The sequence below is a fragment of the Panicum virgatum genome, chromosome 8N (genome assembly GCF_016808335.1).
Source record: "Panicum virgatum strain AP13 chromosome 8N, P.virgatum_v5, whole genome shotgun sequence".
NCBI lineage: Eukaryota > Viridiplantae > Streptophyta > Magnoliopsida > Poales > Poaceae > Panicum > Panicum virgatum.
The window spans coordinates 16,249,916-16,270,673 of NC_053152.1; the positions used below are offsets into that span (position 1 = coordinate 16,249,916).

The following is a 20,758-nucleotide window of genomic DNA, read 5'->3' on the forward strand; positions in this document are numbered from 1 at the left end:
CTTCGGAAAGACTCGGCAAGGCGTGTTCAAGAAGGAAGAGTTCAAGATGCCTACATTCACACCGCCGCCGAACCCATCTACTATGGCTACAGCTGCTGCTTCATCTGCTTCCACTCCAAGCGAGGTAAGTTTTGCCTTCGATTCTATTAAGCAGTTTGTCGATGCCTTTTTGAGTCGATTCGAGCAGTCACAAAAGTTTACACAAGATATGCTTATCGACTTGACTATGCAAAACAAGGGGAAGAAAACTGTCAATGATTATTCCATTTTTTCCCCTAACTCTAGTCTTTCGGCCACACCATCAGAGAATTATCAGTATGGTATGCCGCCGAATTACTTCGCGGGACAGACACCCCCGCCGGGCTCAGTTCGGCCATCCAGGGCCAAAGCGGTCAGATCGGTCGCACCGACCGGTCAGACCGGTGTCCCGGCGGGCGGACCGGTCAGACCGGTGCCATGGTGCTCGGTTCTGCGTCACAGCCACGAGTCACGCCTCCTCCCGCTTCGGCTGATTATAGCCTGGAGCGAGAATTGGCGGATTTTGTGCCGACGTATACGACTAAGTCATACGGTGAACCACCTTTCCCTCCACCATTGCCCATGGATGTTTGGGATGATTGGCTTAGGGCTAATCCGCAGTATACCGCACAAACGATGTCCACTACTGATCCTGCGACACATCGTTTCGACCAAACATCCACGGGTAACTATGAGGCCGATCTTGCTAGGATGAATGAAGATCTGGACGATATGTTTAAAGAAAAGTTGGGCTTCGTTGCGTGTAGGAGTCGGCTATATCGTAGGCCGTATGTTGATGCTTTTGATTTTATTCCCTACCCCGCTGGTTGGCGTATTCCCGATTTTGTCAAGTTTAGCGGTGATGATAACTAATCCACTTGGAAGCATATTAGCCAATATATTGCTCAACTTGGAGAAGTCGGGTCTAGCAAGTCTTTGCGCGTTCGTATGTTTTCTTTATCTTTGACTGGAACGGCTTTTTCTTGGTTTTCTTTGTTAACTCCTAACTCGATTCGTTCTTGGGACAAATTAGAACAGAAGTTTCATGATCATTTTTATAATGGAGATAACGAAACTAAGTTGACGGATTTGACATCGGTTAGGCAGAGTAGAGATGAGTCTATCCAAGAGTACTTTAAAAAATTTAATGATATTAAGAACCGATGCTTTATTTTGTCGCTCTCTGAGAAAGACTTGGTTGATTTGACTCTTGCGGGTTTACGTTCTAATTATAGAGAGAAGCTTGATGGTTCGAGCTTTTATTCTATTAATCAGTTTCAAGCTAAAGCTTTGAATCAAGAGACCAAATTTAAGAAGGAAAAGGATACCTACAAGTCCCATCGTTCAAACACTCATATTGTTGAATATGATTCCGATTCATCGAACGATGAGGATAAAGAGGTATATGCTGCTGAGTTTGTTTGGCCCGCCTCGGCCAAACCATCCACTTGTACATCTCTTCAGCCGACTGAAAAGAATCGGCAAGAAGAGATGAAATTTACTTTTGATGTGTCCAATTGCGATCGTATTTTTGATGAATTATTACATCTTAGGCATTTGAAAATTACACATGTTATACCGCCGCTTGAGGGGCTAAAGCGGCGCGCTTATTGCAAATTTTATAATTCTTCATCTCATGCGACTAATGATTGTAATGTGTTTTGTCGATAGGTATAATCGGCCATAAATAAAGGATGATTGACCTTCCCGGAGATGATGATAGATAAAGCTCTGTTTCCCGTTCATACTATTGATCTCAACAATGCAAAGGTGCTGATTCGGCCGGATCAAGCCGAAGGATCAAAGGGCAAGAATGTGATCATTGGGGATGATAGGCCGTTGAATGTTGATAACAAGATTCTGGCCAGGGATGTGATTCAGGAGAAGACTCCTGATAGGAAGAAGAATCTGAGAATCATACTTAAGCCTGCACACTCAGGGGGCAAGAGGGTTCTTCTTCAGGCGATCGGTCTGCTGCTCAGCCGAGACCGGTCCGACCGGTTTCTCCGACCGGTCCCGGTCAGATCGCCCTGGTGGTCAGCCCCGGACATTCAAGCCAAAGTGTCCAGAAGTGGGTACATGGAAGACTAATCAGCCAAAGGTGCAGGGCTGGGTTGCAAATCAGAAGCCCACCTTTGGTCAGTTGTTGAACAAGTACTCAAAGGCCGTTCGAAACGATCGGCCCCTAAAAAAGAGACCGAGGTCACCTCCGTGTCAAGGCGCACCTTCATCTCCTAGGGGAGAATCAAGCAAGCGCAGGGGTGATGTGGTTACCTTGTTCTCTACTCAGCAAATGCAGCCGATGTATGCTACGATGCTATGGGCTCCACCGGTGTCGGATTCTCAGTTTCCCGCATGGGAAAATGGGGGAATTTGGATGCAATGCTATCCGATGCCGTATCCACCACACTTCCAGGGGGAGAGAAGCTCCAGAGGACCTGTATTTGATAGGTTTAGACAGCCGGTTCATGATCGATTGGGTCAGTACCAATTTGGTCAGGGGCAGAACCCCGGACCGGTCAGACTAGTCTACCCTGACCGGTCAGACCGGTCTCAGAAGAGGCCAGCACAAGTTCGTCCAATGCGCCAAGATTATCGTGTCAAAGAGAATAAGGACGAACCAGTGCCAATGCAAGTTGATTCTGAGAAAGCTCCAGCTGCTAAAGTTGTGCAAGTTGAAGACGCGAAAGGAAAAGCTCAAGATGTGCAAGAGGGACCGGTGATCATTGAAAAACCGGTCAATGTTTCTCAAAAGTTTGTGTTGGCCAATGTTCATGAGGCAAGTAGCAGCAACCTCAAGGACCAAGACAAGGAGAAGTATTTCCAGCCTAGGTGGTGCCCACCGAGGTTGACTCACACTCAGAAGAGGAGGTTGCAGTGTCTTCGCCGCCAAGAACAGAGGGAAAAGGAGGCGGAGAAGTTGAGGAATGAAATATTTGATGAGTGTAGGCCTAGGTTCCCTCAAAGTAAGGTGTGGTGGGTCAAGATAGTTGATCAGCCCACAGGATCGGTCGGACCGCTCCAGCCGACCAGTCAGACCGGTGTCCCAGACCGGTATGACCGCTCAGAGCAACTAGTCAGACCGGTCGATCCTGAGCCTGAGCAGAAGGTCGAAGAGGTTGTCTCCACTTCGGCTACTGGCGCATCAGAGGTTTCATCAGCTTCTCCATCAGCAGAGGACGAGGAGTTGGTGGATTACGAGGCTCTCCAGAATGCACAAACATGGAGATCAATATTGTGCGCTTTTCTGATGACTATTGGGCGATTCCGGAGGAGGAGACAGCACATCTGGACTTTGGGCCCCGCAAAGCTATTTTTCAGAAGCCCAAAGATTCGGATAATCTTTTGAAGCCTCTCTATGTAAGGGGGCACATCAACGGGAAGCCAGTTTCTCGTATGCTCGTGGACAGTGTGGCAATTATGAACTTGATGCCCTATTCACTCTACAAGAAGCTCGGCGGGACGGACGAAGAACTTATCAAGACGAACATGATGGCCAGCGGTGTTGGAGGAGGTGATCCCATTGGTGCCAAGGGGGTTGCTTCGATGAAGTTGACGGTTGGGAGCAAGACGATTGCTACGGCATTCTTCATCTCCGAGGTGAAAGGTAACTTTAACCTCATACTTGGACGTGATTGGATTCATGCCAATCAATGTGTACCATCTTGCTTGCACCAGTTTTTTATTCAGTGGATGGTGATGAAGTTGAGGTTGTGCATGGTGATGCCTCTTCCTTTATTGGTACCGCCGATTCTGAGTTCGTTGGTGCGCATGACAACATCAAGTGTTTATCGGGCCTAGACTTGACTGACTATGACTTGATCAGTTGCACCAAGGAGGGTTTTGTCTCTGCAATCTTAAAGCCGATGGAGAATTGGCTACACTTACTTCTATGATGCAGCAGGGAAACGACATAGAGGCGACCGGTCAGACCGCTACCTTTGACCGGTCAGACTGGCCAGGACCGACCGGTCAGACCGGTCCAACGCAGACTGGCTGCAGTAGCGCATTGAGCACTATCGGGACAAGGCGAACGATATGTGTGAGGCTATTGAAGACCTGGGCGACCTAGACAAGTTAGGCCAAGGTTTTACGTCGGCTGATCCTTTAGAAAAGCTAGATATTGGAGATGGTTCTATTCCTAGGCTGACTTTTGTAAATGCAAACTTATCGGATGATTGTAAAGCCAATTTAATAAAGTTATTGAAAGAATATGTCGATTGTTTTGCATGGAAATACTCTGAAATGCCTGGTTTGAGTCGTGATTTGGTTGAGCATCGGCTGCCGATCAAGGCCGGTTTTAGACCTTATAAATAACCTTCTAGGCATTTTAATCCTATTATGTATGACCGAATAAAAGAAGAAATTAATCGTTTACTAGATGCTAGATTTATTCGGTCTTGTCGTTATGCAGAGTGGATCTCTAATATTGTGCCCGTTGAAAAGAAGGATTCGGGCAAGATTAGAGTTTGCATTGATTTTAGAGATCTTAATAAAACTACTCCTAAAGATGAATACCCTATGTCTATAGCCGATATGATGATCAATAAGACTTCTGGATATCATGTTATCAGTTTTCTTGATGGTAATGCGGGTTACAATCAAATATTCATGGCCGAAGAGGATACGTCTAAAACGGCCTTTAGATGTCCTGGTTTTGTTGTTTTATTTGAGTGAATTGTTATGACTTTTGGATTGAAAAATGCTGGTGCTACTTATCAAAGGGGTATGAATTTGATGTTCCATGATTTAATTGGCATTATATTGGAAGTTTATATTGACGATATTGTGATCAAATCGGCCGGCTTGAGTCATCATTTGGCTGATTTGAGACTTGCTCTTGAGAGGATGCGTCAGTATGGATTGAAGATGAACCCGTTCAAGTGTACTTTTGGTGTATCAGCTGGGAAGTTCTTGGGTTTCATTATTCATGAGAAGGGCATAGAGATTGATCCAAAGAGAATTGAAGCCATGAAGAAAGTAGAGGCTCCTGCTTGCAAGAAAGACTTGCAAAAATTTCTGGACAAGGTGAATTGTTTGAGAAGGTTTATATTTAATTTGTCCAGAAAGATAGATGCTTTCACTCCTATTCTTCGGTTGAAGAACAAGGCTGAATTTACTTGGAGGTAGAACAGCAAGAGGTTTTTTAGAAGATCAATGAGTATTTGTCTTCACCACCGGTTCTCAAGGCGCCTAAGAGAGGTATTCCTTTTAGACCTTTTGTGGCTGCGGAAGACAAAGTTATTGGTGCTGTTTTGACTCAAGAAACCGAAGGAAAGGAGTATGTTATCACGTATGTTGACCGACGACTTATTGATGCGGAGACAAGGTATACATTTATTGAGAAGTTATGCTTATCATTGTATTATGCTTGTACCAAGTTGAGGCATTATCTTTTATCAAGTACTTGCATAGTTACTTGTCAAGCCGATGTTATTAAGCATATGTTACAAAAGCCGATTTTATGTGGTAGAATCGAAAAGTGGGCTTATGCGCTTGTTGAATATGATTTGGCTTATGAGTCTTTGATAGCTATTAAAGGCCAAATTATAGCAGATTTCATTGTTGAACATCGGATTAATGATGAGCATAATTTGGAAGTCGGGTATGTTACTTGCACACCATGGAAGTTGTTCTTTGATGAATCGGCTTGTGATGATGGACAAGGGATTGGTGCCGTTCTAATTTCTCTGAATGGTACTATTTTTGAGTTCTCAAATCGATTGGAAGAAGAGCGCACGAATAACTAAATTGAGTATGAAGCACTTTTATTTGGCTTGGAATTTTTGGAATCGATGGGCGTTAAACATGTGGAAGCTTATGGTGATTCACTTCTAGTGGTGCAGCAAGTGTCCAAGGTATGCCAATGCTATAACGGTTCTTTAAATGCATATCTTGATAGATGCCTTGATATTATCTCTTGCTTTGGTGAATTTGTAATTTGACATATTCCAAGAGATAGTAATCAGAATGCGAATGCTCTGGCTCAGTAAGCATCTGGCTATAATGTTACTAAGAAATATTTCAACATGAGAAAGCCAATGCAAGCAACAGCCGAGTTACTGGTTTTGGACGAACCGGTCAGACTGGACGCTTCGACTGGTCTGACCGCCCAGACCGGTCTAACCGGTCAGATTGCTGAAAACAGCAAGTCGGCCGCCACTTCCAATTCTAAAGGGAAGGCATAGGTTGCTGATTGGAGGGTGCCTATTGTGACATATTTAAAGGACCCTGATCATGGTGCGGAGAGGAATATTCAGCGTTTGGCATTTAAATACATCTTGATCGACGATGAGCTTTATTGTCGGACCGCCAAAGATGTTCTTCTCAAGTGCTTAGATTCTGATCAGGCCCGTGTTGCTATAGGGGAGGTTCATGAAGGCATCTGTGGCACATATCAATCGGCTCCTAAAATGAAGTGGTTACTTAGGAGAGCCAGTTTTTATTGGCCAACTATGATGGCGGATTGTTTTAGATATTATAAAGGGTGTGAAGAATGTTAGCGATTTGGTAATGTTCAGTTAGTGTCTACTGCGTTATTGCATCCTATTATCAAGCCATGGCCGTTTAGAGGTTGGGAGTTGGATTTTATTGGTCAGATTAATCCCCTTCTTCAAAGGGGCATCGCTTGGTGTTGGTTGCTACGGATTACTTTACTAAGTGGACCGAAATGGTTCCTTTGAAGAATATGACACACTGGGAGGTAATTGAGTTTATTACAGAGTATATTGTTCATAGATTCGGTATTCCTCAAACTTTGACAACGGATCAAGGTTTGTCTTTTATTTCAAAAGAGGTACGTGATTTTGCCGAATCATATAAGATTAAGATACTCAATTCATCTCCATATTATGCTCAGGCCAATGGTCAAGCCTAGTCTAGTAATAAAATCTTGATAAAGCTCATCAAGAAGAAAATAGAGGAGAATCCCAGGAGGTGGCATGAGGTTCTATCTGAGGCATTATGGGCTCATCGTATATCTAGACATGGCGCTACTAAAATTACTCTTTTTGAGCTTGTTTATGGTCAAGAGGCTGTTTTGCCTGTTGAGGTGAATCTGGACGCTTATAGATTGGCTAAACAAAACGACCTTTCTGCTGTTGACTACTATGACTTGATGATGGACAACATTGACGAAGTGAGGGACCGGCGGATGCAAGCTTTGAAGGAAATTGTGAAGGATAAGCTTCGGGTAGGCTGAGCTTACAACAAAAGGGTAAAGGCTAAATCTTTTCAGGTTGGTGAGCTGGTTTGGAAGACGATATTGCCTCCTAGGACAAAGAGCAACAAGTTCGGCAAGTGGTCGCCAAGTTGGGAAGGACCGTATAAGATTGTCAAAGTTATCTTCGAGAATTCTTATATGGTGGAGACGATGCAAGGAGAGCGTCTTCCAAGGGCTCTTAATGGAAGATACTTGAAGAAATACTATCCCAGCGTGTGACAAGATGCTTGAAGAATGAAGACGGCCGGTATAGAGTATCGCCCTTAACATTATTTTTAACCTTGTATATTCTGTATAAATCTATGTACTGGTACTTGTTTTTTTAGTTTGCAAAGCTTACTAAAAAGTAGGGGCATATGTTGGCAGTCAAAATTGGCATTGCCGAAGGCCGACCGGTCTGGTCCTGTGCAGTCCGAGTAGAGTTAGGGTTTGAATTATGGAATCTGTTTGTAACTCAATTTGGAAGGGGTACGTCTTCCCCGGCCTGTAAATATAAAGGCCACGGCCGATTGAGGTCCTTCTACCCAATCGAATCAATCAATCTTCTATTTTCCTATTTTTTTTCAAACCCTAGCTTTTCCAACCTCGTGCTATTCTTTGCTCGTCTCTACGGCGTTCAAGGTCATTTTGGGTGGCCTGCCGACCTCAAGACAACCCTAGATCTTCGAGCTCCGACGGAGTCCCTCCCGAACTTGAGGTTCTAGGCCTTCACGAAGCTCTCTGACCGGTTGGCGTGACCGGTCTGACCGGTCGCCGGAGGACTTTATCTAGTTACGATCGTTGCGATCCTGCGCGTTCTAGCGCTTGTGTGTTGACCAATTCTGTGTCAACACAGTGCACCGGGTATAAGCGTGCATCAACATGTACGTGTGCTCCACCGTACCTCATCGCGACCAAGCCCATAGCTACACGAACAAACATTCTAGTAGACAGTATCCGTCCTCCAAATGAGTTGTTTACACCTGCAAAAATTTGAGAGAAAATGATATATAGCTTGTGAGCTGTACAGAGAAGACAAATTTACACGGCTTTTTCATGGTAAACATCTCTCTTTTTTGCATGTGACCATATTGCATCATGTTTTGATCCTAAGATTTTTTTCCTGAATTTCCAGAACTCACAACTATACAAACTCGAACCTTGCGCTTGTGCTCATGAACCCTATGGTGAGAACTAGTTTGGCTTCCCTTATCAAAAATTTTCATATCAACGTGGCCAAGGGTTGTGAGGCTGCAGTGGCAGACCCAGGCGGTTTTTAAATAGTCATAGGTCTAGATTTTGTGCAATCTTTTGTTTACTAGTTAGATATCAACTGCTAATATAGCCAGCTCTTGTACTACTACTTTGCAGTCCTGTTTCAAATCTCTCGGTCAGGTAATCCTTAGGTTAATAGCCAGCTCTCGTACTACTACTTTGCAGTTCTGGTTCAAATCTCTCTGTCAGCCATACCTTATTAGGTTCAAATTCTAGGTCCGTTCTGTGTGTTTCCGTTAGTCCCAAAGACTGGTCATCACTCAATGTAGAGTTGCCGATGTCAAGGAAACTATCATCAAACCAAAATAACTTGAGGGCCATTTATACAAGCTAAGGATACAAAGTAATAATCCTATACTCCCTTTTGAACGGGATAACCCACTGAGATTTTTGGCATGAACTATAATTATTGTTTTATTTTTGGGGAGGCAAAATGAACTATATACAGTACACTATTTTCGGTACTAAATCATTACAAGCCTACGCTTAGTAACTAGTTAATTGTTACAGTAAGTGCATCCAATCAGTAATAATCACTCTCTGATAAAGATGACGATTATGAGATCTTTCACTATCATCATCTATTGACACATCAAAACTCGCTAAAGCTTGGAGACAAGAACGAGGTACATGAACAATTTTGACCTGAAAATGAATTAACTTATTGGCTGCTTTAAGCTAGCCAGCTAGGCACTACCGAGGCTACTCACGAGGCGACATGCGTACGAGAACACAATGATGACATTGTGATCGCTTTAGTTTCTTTTTCACTCACCTTTTTTTGCCAACTTTTCCCTCCTTTCTTCTAGCTCGTGGCCCTTTCCTTTCACCATCTCTCTTTGCCTGCGTTACTTTCTTTGTGTTACCGATCCAAATGACAAAAGCCGAGCAATCGAGCCGTGCATTACGGTAAGTGAAAAAGGAGACTTAAAGCAGGGAAAAATTAAACTGAAAGAGTGTATCAAAGGTTATGCTTATTTTGCATAATTCTTGATTCCTTCTTTTTATATATCTTTATATTTGGGCATGTGTTAGTTGCTGCTACGACAGTATTATTCAGTCTATCCATAAGCTATGCCGTACATCTTCCTCCAATAAACCATTCTGCTAAATGAATGGAAGCTAGAATTTTCTCAATCTCAAAAATATAAGGAGTGTTACAACTCAGTGCCATCTTCCGTACTGAGCTTTGATCCTTGTTTTCTCTTATAGAATGGACAACAACAACCATTATGTTTTAATTCTTACTTATTATGAATCCACTGCTACCATTTTTGGTTACATCACAGATTGTTATAGGATTATATGCAACACTTGGCGTTTTCAAAGTTGAATTCTTGAAATGATTGTGCTCCTTAATTATAAAAACGGTCGTACCATGTATTTTTCTTCTTTTTTGGAATTTTAAACTAGCCGTCGGTTCCTAGGCAGGGTGTAGCCAAAAAGAGGCATAAAAGCTCTAGCGCTAGACTGCTAGTGGTATGCACATGCGTGGCCAGCTTGTCTTGCACGAGGCATACTACATGCAGGTACAAACTCTGAGGTGGATACACGAGACTGTAGTAAGGATGGATGCAAAGAAGAACAGTAGCTGCAGCCTGCAGCTACCTCTCTGCAGGGCTATCCCAACCAGAAACACGCAGCCCCACATCACACATGCGCGCATCATCGTGTTGTTGGAATCCCGGAAGAGCCCCATGGAATGAAGAATTTACTGTACTTGTTTAGACTCCTTGGATTGCTCATTTTTATATTTTAGTTTAAATTTGAAATAAAGCATTTGGACTTTTCATCTGAATGCTCCAATAGAAATATTGAGAGAAGATTGCATATAAACTTTGGCTACCACTAATAAAATATTTTTTTCACTATATTGGCACGGCGCCCATAAATTCAACAGGTGAAAAGTTCGTCTATATATAGAACCCGTAAATTATGCCAAGAGGGCCCCTTTGGTTCGTCGCCGAACCTCACCACAACCTTGCCGCCACGCCCGCGCCGCTGTTTAGGTAGGCATTTGGCTAGTGACCAGGCCGCCACAAGCTGCCTATTAGGCTGCATTGCTCATCTGGCACGCCACAACGAGCCGAAAGTGTGGTTGGACGATGAATAATATAGAATATGTTTGGTTGAGCTATGACTATAGGAAAAACTGCTGTGAGTTGTAGTTTGTGGAATAAGATGCTTTGGGTTATGGGCTGGGAAAAAGCTAAAAGTCGTTTGGCTGAAACAGCCGTGGCTTTTGAAAACACTTATGAGCTGACCCCACATGTCATTCACTGTCCACCTCAATCAACTCTCTCCCTCTCTAACTGATAAGTGGACCCCACTCGTCGGCATCTTCTTCCTTCCGATAGTACACTGATGAGCAGAACTCGCTTCCGGGCGTGCGTTGGCAACGGCGGCGGCTGAGCTCGCACTCCCGCACCCACCCGCTCCCCCCGCCCCCTCATTCTCTTCCTCCCGCTAGGGGAGCAGCTCCCTCTCTGCACCCCTCTCTCCTACGCCCAATTTGAGGCCATCCATGCAGGATCTCGTGTGCGCCACTGGTGGTAGCTCCTTCGTCTAGGCGGACGGAGCGCGGAGTAGAATGGGGAGGCTACGGTGGAGGCTCCACAGGCAGCGCTGTGCTGGGGTGGAGCCTCCACGGGCAGCCTCCATTGAGAGCGGAGATCAGCCTCAGTGCCGCCGACGGTGAGGAGGAGCTTGTACTACTCAGCGTCATGGGGAAGGAGGTGGCCCCGGCAGGGAGGAAGGGGGGCGCCAGTGTACACGCCCCAGTGCTGCCACCGCAGAAAGGGATCCTTGCCTGCTCTATTACTTTTTGCCGAGCCGAGATAAGGATACTCCTACGTCGGGAAGGAGAAAATAGATCGACGTGCATTATGAATGGCAGGTGGGTAATTTTAAGGGGACGTTCCGCTCCACAGTTGGTAAAAATTGTATTCAGTAGAAGTTCTGATGGGGCATGACGTTTGGTTTGCTTTCAGTTTCTTTTTTTTTTGAAAGCCAAAGCACTTTAAAAGTCCAGCCAAACGGAGCCATATCGTCGCCACAACCCAAACACTCACTTAGAATACTACAAGTCATTTCTCATGGACTGTTTTGGAACCCTATGAAGGTCGTAATAGATACATTTCTGTCGCAGTTCGCAAAACGGATCTTTTTGGGCCCATTTTGGCGCCGGGATTATGTAATACTCCCTCTGTCTTGAAATATAAGTCATCCTGGGAGTGTTTTACTGTGTTCAGATTCATAGAATGTTCAATGAATTTGGACATACAGTTTGTCTAGATTCAGAGAATGTTCAATGAATCTGGTAAAATGCCAGAATGACTTACATTTCAGGATAGAGGAAATATATACCTTTGCAGCGCCCGTGGCCGTGGGCGGGCCTCCCGGAAGCGGCCTCCATGCATCTCGATCTCCTTCCTCAGCGGTATGGGCCCATGCGTTCTCTGTCCTGGGTGAAGAGATTTACACGCCGACCTGGCTGATTGATCACAACAGGCGCGGTGTAATGGACCATGATTCTAGTAGTCCCTTCACAATCATACGTGATCTTTATATATATTTAGTTGAAAATTGTATAGAATTAGAGCCCTACTCTTTTAGGGCCTGATCCTTAAATTACCTAAGTCAAATTTTAAGTCCCGTTATCACCCCTCATGAATGCACAAATTAATTAGCACCCGAAGACCAATCTCCAATTACAATTTTCTGGTACAGTTACAAGATTGAGAATTTGGTAACATAAAACTCTTCCTCCTCTCTTATCATAATTTATTATTATGTTAGCAGATTTGCTAATGTGATGTAACATTTAATGTCTATAAACTCCAGGTCTCCAGCTGAGATTGGTTTAAGTAAATGGAGTGGGAGGATGACAGGTTTGGGATGGGGGTGCAAACCATAAGATAAGGAATGCATTCGACTAGGAGTGTACTGGAGCATCATGTCTGTTCAGTGAACGTGCAACCGAGCTTCTTTAAAACAAAAAGAACCTCTGGCACATCAACAATTGCATAATCCAGGAACTCTCATGAGCCATCAGGTATAATGAAACCATCCTCACACAACAAACTATGGTGTAAAATCAGAGCACAAATTAAAGAAGGTGAGGACCAATGGTGGTCATCATTGGATAATAAGTGATTGAGGATTTGATGTACTTCTTGGCTCATGATGGGTAGATGTAGGATGTGACGTGGTGGCCAATAGCATGCGGTGAAGGGCGAGCTCTAGCTTGGGTGCGATGGACCATGTAGTGATGGCGGGCAAGCAAGAGGCTTGGCGCGATGCATCATACGATGGTGAAGGACAAGTGGAGGCTTGGCGTGATGAACTTGAGGACTTCGGGCGGAGTCATGGACGATCCACACGGTGCACGATCAGAGCAAGAGTACATGGAGAGTGAGATTGTGATGAAGACGATATTGACCAAGTCAAGCAGGAAGGTGATGGCAACCTCGAGTAGGCTGCCTGTGCGGCGGGACTACGAAAGACTTGTAGGCGTCGAAGCTTAGAGGATGCCGGGCACATGTCGACATCAGAGGTGGCAAGTTTGCCCGTTGGGGGTTCAAAACTAGCCATCAGCAGGTTTACCAGTTTGGACCTCAAAACTGAATGACAGTGGTGGAGGGCACGTGACGTCATAAAGGAGCTTGCGTCGAGGCGAAGTGAAGTCGTAAAGGCGGCGTGTCTGTCCGGTGGTTCGGTAAAAACTTAGACAGTTTTACCCCTAAGAGGTATTTTTGTTGTATGCTTCATGTAATAATATTTTGGTCATTCGCCAGGTGCCTCTTTCTCTCTCTCTTATATATATGGAGGGATTATGTGGGCAGCCCACCTCTTTGCATCTCTCATTTGGAGGTCCTCTTATTTGTTTGTGAGAGAGATTTTGCTTGTGTAAGACAGAGAGAATGGATCTTTGATTCGATCTTTTTGCCATTTTAGTTTTGAATGTGCTCAAGAGTGGCTTTTAACTGGACCTCGTGGAGTGATCGAAAGATCAAATTCTTGTCCTTTTGTTTCTTCCTGAGCTTTTTTCTTTTTCTCATTTTTTTCGAGTGATTTTTGTTCTTCGCGTTTAGCTCGAAATTTTATGAAATTTGCTGGAGACTTTTGTTGCTGGATCCTTGTGAGCAATTTTGGCGAGATCCCCTTCAAATCCCTCATAGATTTGGTGCGAATTTGAAGTTTTCCTAAATTGTGTTCTTGGAAGGGGTGTTCGCAATCTCTTTCTTGGATTTACTACATCTTATAATTGTGCATCTATGGTTTAAATTTTGTTCGAATTCATGATGGTTTGATGGAGTGATTTGCATTCGAATTTTTGAACTTTCCCTTGTCTCTGTTCCCGTTTCTGCTCTGGTTCATGTTGCACCAGCAGCGGTAAATATTAGGAGTCACACATGTGACTGACAGTCAAACCATTATACATGGTAGAATAATTTGTTATGCTGGAGTAAATTTTTTTGTTGTTGGAACAATTGTTTTGTCAATAAAAAATTATTCCACGTTTCAGAAAATATGATCCAATTTTTTAATGCTTATCACAAACTAATATATTAGGTTAATCAACTTTTTTACTTTCAGCGTACCTAAAAAGCAAACAGCCACCTAGCCTGGATCCACTAGGGTCACGCGAGCGCTCACCAGCAGCTTCACCGGCAGCAGGCTTGCTCGTGCGCTCAGCCCAGCGCCACGAGGGGCAGCAGCCCCAGCACCGGCAGCTCAGTGCGGGCCCAGCAAGGGCGCTAGCAAGCGGCGGCCCAGCAGCTCGCGCGCTCGGCCCAAGCGCGCGGAAGCACCCGCGGCCCAGCTCCCAGCATCAGAACCTGCAGCCCAGGAAGGGAGGGCGGTTTTTCTTTTTTATATTTAAAAAAAATTAAAATTTCAAAAATATATGTCACATCTTTTTGAAATGCTGGAAGAGCACTGCTATTGGGTTGTCGTCTTTTGTCACGTATGTCTGGGTAAAGAATGCGACATTTGGGAAACCCGTGATCGCCGTGCTGAGCAGTGGCAACCTGTGATCTCGTACTCGCAGCTCGATACACTATGGTTCCTATTTTGAGCTATTCGAGCTTTTTAGCAGCAGACCCTGATGTATTTCTTAGTTCTTAATTCTTATCGTTATATTAATAAAATGTGTGCTTTTTAGTATTCTAGTGACATGGAAAGCTCCGAAAATATTAAGGAAAAGTTCAAAGATTTCATAGACTCTCGGATACAACTGCAAATTAATGGTAAATGCTACAACACACAGAGTTAACCTCTCAACTTAAAACATAAACAACTAATTGCAGTGGCATGTGCACGCGACAAGATAATTTCTTGTTGCATCTAAACCTACCATGCCTTATGGAATGTAAAATGCCGGGATTATATGGTACTACTCTACTGAGTGCACCTAGGATATTTTTCCTTCCTAATTGCTTCGGGCCCGGCTTCCTTCGCACGGCGTGCCCTCTCTCACTTTCTCTCCCTATCAGCTTCACGTTCGGCCGCCGCCTTACGATCTACCTCCTCCATCCTCTTGCGGATCTCTTCTTGCTCTTTATTGCGCTTCTCCTCTTGCTGTTCCTCGTGCTTCATTCGGCGCCAACGTTCTGCAGCCCACCTTGCTTTTTGTTCCACAATGTCCTTTGCCTGCTGTGACTGCACGGTGTCGAACCACTGCATAAAATCACAAAGAGGCGGAGGAGACTTTGTCCAACACAAGTTAGAATCATAACTCAATGTTAGGTCACAGAGAAAAATAGCGTATGTTGTCCTGCTACCTTGGCCCGGTCTTTGCCATATCGCTTAGGTGGATCATATTCGTAGTTCTCACACATAAAGAACCTCATGCCGTAGTCATCTCCTAAAATCTCAGATTGCATGAACTTGCATAACGAACTGCAGAAGCACATTGGCACATCAATTTCTTTGGGTACGGTGGCTTTACACTTGCTCCACGGAATGTAGGTTGATCCTGACGAAGACATTGGCGCTATAGTGTGGTGCGCCAAATAACAAACAATGATTTAAGCAATGCACATATCGTATACCAAATCGATGCGTGAAAATATAAGTATTGTTATAATTCTATTGTCTTATACTGCAATATCAATAAGGTACTATCATAATTCTATTCTAATGTATAATTATTTTATTTGAAAAAGTCTGTAATAGTACTCAAATTGTAATACTAAACCAGTGTTCTAAAGCACCAAATCTAATTCAGCTAATCTGCTAATTAAATTAAATTGTTATACAATATCAACGAATTTATACGGAAGTTACCGGTAGATCACAAGTGCGGAATTCGGCAGAGTTTCGCCGCTTCCCTTCTTCTCACCCCTCTCTTTTTTCTGGATTTTTTTGGTTTTTTGAGGTCAAATGAGGAGGGAATGAGGGGGGAGGCCTTATATAGGCGGACTGACCCGGTCGCCCGGGGGGGGGGGGGGGGGGGGGGGGCGACAGGTCCCCTGTCACCCGCAGGAGGGCGACCGGCCCCCCTGGCAGGCCCACTGGTTGGTCGCCCGAGGGGTGGGCGACAGGCCCCCTCTTTTTTTTCCCAGAGACTTCGTTGCAAATTTGAAGAAAAAAAATTACATTTGAGCCCTGTCGCCCCCCATAGGGCGACCGGGGTATATTTTTGAAATTTTCCAAAACGGACATATATTTTTGAAATTTTAATTTTTTTTAAATATAAAAAAGGAAAAACGCGGAAGGGAGGTGCGGAGAAGGCCTGTACGGCTTGCTCGGCCGGCCCAGTGGCTGCTTGCATCCGCGCGCACACGTCAGCCAGCAGGCGTGCAGCTGCACGCGGCCCAAGCAGGAGGCAAGCAGTGACGCAGTAGCCTAAGCAGCAAGCAGGCCGGTTGGTGTTGCAGGCCAGAAGCTACACGCACGCAGGTGTGCACAACAAACCATCCGTTTCAAATTATAAGTCATCCCTAAAATCTTCGAATGTCAAAAATTTTCAAGTTTGACTAAATTTATACAAAAAATAATAACACTTATGATACTAATTAAGAATTATTAGATTCTTTGTTAGTTATATTTTCATAGTATACCTATTTGATGTCATAAATCTTTGTATTTTTCTCTGTAACTTTGGTCAAACTTTGAAATGGTTTGACTCTCCAAGATTCCTGAAATGACTTATAATTTGAAACGGAGGGAGTACCATGCTACAGATCTAATCATTGCCTAATCGTTGCTTTTGCTATTCACCTCTATTAGTGTATTCATTTATTGCTATTCTTAATCTTTGTGATCTTGATGTTTCAAATAGTTTAATAATGGATGAGATTGATCAGCTTGATGTTGTTTGCAAATTGTTTCGAGCATTACATTTCGTATCACCTCCGTATTGGTATGAGAATTTGCTTTGACGTGAGAATTCCTAATCATTCCTAGGATCAACACATCACAAGTTCACATGTACGATCTTGGCAATTAGAAGAGAGATATTCTGGGCAGTGAATTGGAGTCAGTTTTTCGAAGAATTCATTAAACACTCCTATTTATACCCTCTGATCGTTCGTTCCACTACCTCATAATACTATATTAGTGACGGCCGTAGACCAACATTAGTGACGGCTAAAATACGCGTCACTAAATTTTTTTTCACTGATGTGAACCACATTAGTGATGCGGGAAAAGCCGTCACTAATGATTCACAAAGGTGACGTGGGAAAAGCCATCACTAATGACTCACAAAGGGAAAATCTTTTATATACTTAGTGAAACCACCAAACGCAGAAGCGTGTTGGGCCTACTACGATTGCACACAGCACACGCTTGTGACATTGCATCATACGCGCTGGTTGCGATTACATCTTTACTTATTGGGAAATTTGTCCACGGCACACTCTAAAAGAGTGATTTTTTGTACAACACACCGTGAAAGCTGATTTTGGCTCAAGCACAAGCGTATCTTGGTCTACAACACACTACACCGAGTAAAATAATTTTTTCAGCTTATAGATGGTGTAAAAAGTCCATTTTACTCTCGAACCCACATGTTATCTTCTTCCCTTCTCTCTCATCATCCTTTCTTCTCTGCTAGCCACTCTTTCTTTTCTTTCTTCCTTCTTCTCCCGTTGCTCCCTCCCTTCCGCCGCCATCTCCCCTCCCTCTTCCTGTGGCGCTCTTCCCTCTAACTCTCCCCGATGCCACCTCTACCGCTTTCCCCTCCTCCAATCCTACGACGACTGACGTGTAGGGAAGCCAGCACCGGGGAGCGGTTGTGGTCCGTTTGCGTGAGCCGCGGCCAGAGCCGAGGAGCGGTGGCCGCCACCGCGAGGGAGCAGGCGTGAGGGAGTGGCGGTAGTCGGTGCGCAGGAGCTGGCGTGGGGAAGCGGTGGCGGTCAGCGCACGGCTGTAGGCACTTGGGAGCAGCGGCAGTCAGCATGCGGGAGAATGCGCGAGGAAGCGGCGGTGGTGAGAGCATGAAAGCAGGCGCGAGAAAATTGGAATTTTACCCCTATCAAAACCAGGTTTCGCTGGAATGCTATTGAAGTTGTGGGTCTCACTGTGATGCAAAAGGGTCCATGCATGGCAAAAGATGAACTAAAGAATTTGTGAAGTTGTCAAAAATTGATAAATGGCAAAATATCGTGAAGCACAATGTTCATAAGGGCATTATAGCGAAGCCCACAACTTCGATGGAATTCTAGCAAAACCCATTTCTCATAGGAAAAAATTCCAATTTTCTCTGTGGCAGCGGCGGCGGCGGAAGGCCTGCAAGCGGCGAAGAGATGTGCAACTGTAAGGAACATGGCCCCATTTAGGCCATTGTTTGTGATTTTGGTGATTGAGTGATAACATAATCAATGAGACTAATGAGTTTGTGAGATCACACTTGTAGGAGTTTTTAGGTCCCATGGATATGAGTCAACATGTCTAATTCATCGTCAAGACGCAATGTCCAATCTATCGTTGAGACGCCAAGTCTAATCCGCCATCAAGATGACAAGTCCAATCCGCCGTAGAGATGTAAAAGCATAGTGGAAATCCAGAGATAGAATAAATTTGAAGGATCCAATTGATCACTGCGATGCATTGGATGAGTTCGGCAGAAAACAGAGGCACCGGTTTAACCGATGCATGAGCATCGGTGCATCCGATGGTTGTCGGAAGATCCGACGCCCTGTCATCAGTGCAAGTCTGAGCACCTCTGGAGATCAAGGGAAGATCAACTAAAGAAAGAGTGCAGCACCGGTTGAACCGACGGTCCATTCAGAAGCATCGGTGCAATCGATGTACCATGTTCCAGAGACGATGTCAAGCATGCAGCAGCTAAGCCTTCAGCACCGGATGAACCGATGGCCATCGGAGCAATGCGTCGGTGCGATGACGTCAGCAAGGTGTAACGGCTATATGAAGATCAAATGTCACCAGAAATTCCGACACTATAACATCGGTTCATCTGATGGTCCCTGAAGTTGCTGCAGTAGTGTCAGAGAGGCCAACGGCTACTTCAGAGCGCAGAGTGACCAGAAGAACCGATGCCCTATGCACCTGAAGTTCCGATGCCTACGCAGAAAACTGGCCAATGGCTAGTAATGGTTCTCTTGAGTTGGTGGCCTATATATACACCTCACCCTGGCTATTTTAAGTTGGCTGGAGTTGCTGAACATCCCACACACACCCAAAAACATATCCAAGCCATACACGAGCATAGTGATCATATCCTTAGTTTTTAGCACTAGCTTTGTGAGTGTAAAGTGCTAGATTAGCTCTTGAGTGAGTGTACAAGCAAGGTTTAGATCCTTGTGGCTGGTTCTAGAGTGAACCAAAAGTATATCTTGGTGCGCCGGCATCCTTAGAGTCTTGGTGGCTCGCCGGCAAGTCTATGACCCTCTGGCTTGGTGTGGAGCGGCATCGACGACATTGTGCGGGGGACGGAGACCCCTCCTTCGTGGGCAATATCCCTTAGTGAAGATCGGGATCAAGGTGATCGTGATTGTGTTCACGGAAGAGACTTGATTGCCGGGAAGCGATACTCTTCGTGAGTGCTTCAACAACGTGGACGTAGGGGCGCCTTTGTGGCAATCCGAACCACGGGATAAATCCTCGTGTTGAGAGTTCGCTTCCTCTCATCCCTCTCTTTAACCTTCCGCATTTCATATTGCAACTTGTGTGCCTTTACCTTCTTAGTGTAGTATCTTGATAGGATTGGCTATAGGTTGCAAAACTCTTTTGGGATGAGGGTTACACACTAAGGTTGAAACCGTAGTTGCACATCTAGTTAGCTTGTTTTAGTTTAAGTTTTGTGCAAACTAGTTGGAGCCATAGGTTAAGGTTTTAATAGTGCCCAATTCACCCCCTCCCCCTCTTAGTCTAGAGCACACGATCGCTTTTAATTGGTATCAGAGCTGGGACTCACTTCTCTCACAAAGAAAGCCAATTCCATTGGCAAATTTGTATTTACCGGCTCATTAGATCGGTAGGCTTCACCACCTAGTGATTAGCTCTTATGGGGAATGGATGGATCCTTTTAGACCCACTCCACGGTTCGACGGCACGGGCTTCCAACGATGGAAAGTTTTGATGCAAGCCCATCTCCAAGCGACGGGGCTAAACGTTTGGAGAGTAGTGAGTGAAGGGGTAAAAAATAATGGTTAACAAGAGAAGCAACCTGATGTCACCGCTAAATGTATTATCTTGTCTTCTCTTAGTGACAATGTGTTCAATCGTATTTTTTCTTGTGAAAATGCTCAAAAGCTATGGAAGACTATCATTGAGAATCATGAGGGCACGGAGGATGTTGCTAACGAAAGATATCATGTTCTCATTGATAAGCTTAATAGCTTTAAGAAACTTGATAATGAGAATGCCGAATCTATGTACTCACGTTTGAACACTCTTATGAATGAGATTAATTCCTTAGGTGTGAAGCAAATTAAAGATTTGGAACTCATTCGCAAGATCCTTCACTCACTCCGAAGGCCGGACTGTGATTTGGTGACAACAATTCTATATGAAAAAGATCTCAGCACAATGACACCAAATCAAGTCCTCAACAAGGTGATCGCCCATGAGCTACGCAATGACATCAAGGCAAAAGTGTCTTCTTCTTCACTAATGCATAGCGCTCTTGCATGCAAACAACTCAAGAAGTTGAAGAAGATGGCCATCAAAAGTAGCTCAAGTGATGAGGAAGAAGAGGATGCAAGAAGCTCCTCAAGTGATGATAAAGAGCCAATGAACCCCAACCTCTACAAGTAAGTAAAGAAGATGAACAAATGCTTGAAGGAAATCAAC

General features: G+C 44.5%; 1 pseudogene; it reads left to right on the forward strand.

The window, feature by feature from the left end:
* Window positions 1–5,813: 5,813 nt before the first annotated feature.
* LOC120684831 lies at window positions 5,814–7,459 on the forward strand (annotated as a pseudogene).
* Window positions 7,460–20,758: the final 13,299 nt, after the last annotated feature.